The following is a 665-nucleotide window of genomic DNA, read 5'->3' on the forward strand; positions in this document are numbered from 1 at the left end:
TGACATTCTTCTTCGTTTTTGGACCAGAAATGAACCTGAGTACATTAAGAGGAAAAGTCAAGTGTGCTACGTCAATACGGCAAAGCCATATTAAAGTGCACTTGATTTCCTCTTGGCTGGGTCATTGGTGAGCATAGAAACATGTCTTCCCTTGACAAGGCTGTTCCTCTGTGTACTGACTCATTCATTCCTGGGTCAAGCAAGTCCCCACCCACCATTCCTCTGTGTGAGGGATTCACACAGATCACTTTCCCAGGAGAAGCCCACTCATCCAAGTCGCCATTCCCAAGTTTGGCCACTATGGGGCAGCACTGAGCCAGTTTCTGGAAAACTGTTTTCCTTTTTAAAGCAACACCATCTAGCACGTATGTAATTCTACCAATCGACTAACTCCATTAACCCTGAAAATCCAATACATGACCATCCCCATAAATATTTAAAGGATGTAAAAATAAAATAGCCTACGGCTAGGAATTATTTCTGATTCCCTTCCTCATGAGATAGCCCCCTCCCCCCCAAAAAAAAGCCAAAAAAATTTTAATAGGCATTGTGCGAAGTGTCTTACATATACCATTTCATTACTCCTAATGTGCATATGAAGGAGCTCTGGTAGCATAGTGCCTAAGGCATTTGACTGCTAACCAGAAGGCTGGTGGTTCAAACCC

Source organism: Orycteropus afer, unplaced genomic scaffold (genome assembly GCF_000298275.1).
Source record: "Orycteropus afer afer isolate SDZICR_OR568_19922 unplaced genomic scaffold, OryAfe1.0 scaffold00015, whole genome shotgun sequence".
NCBI classification, from domain to species: domain Eukaryota; kingdom Metazoa; phylum Chordata; class Mammalia; order Tubulidentata; family Orycteropodidae; genus Orycteropus; species Orycteropus afer.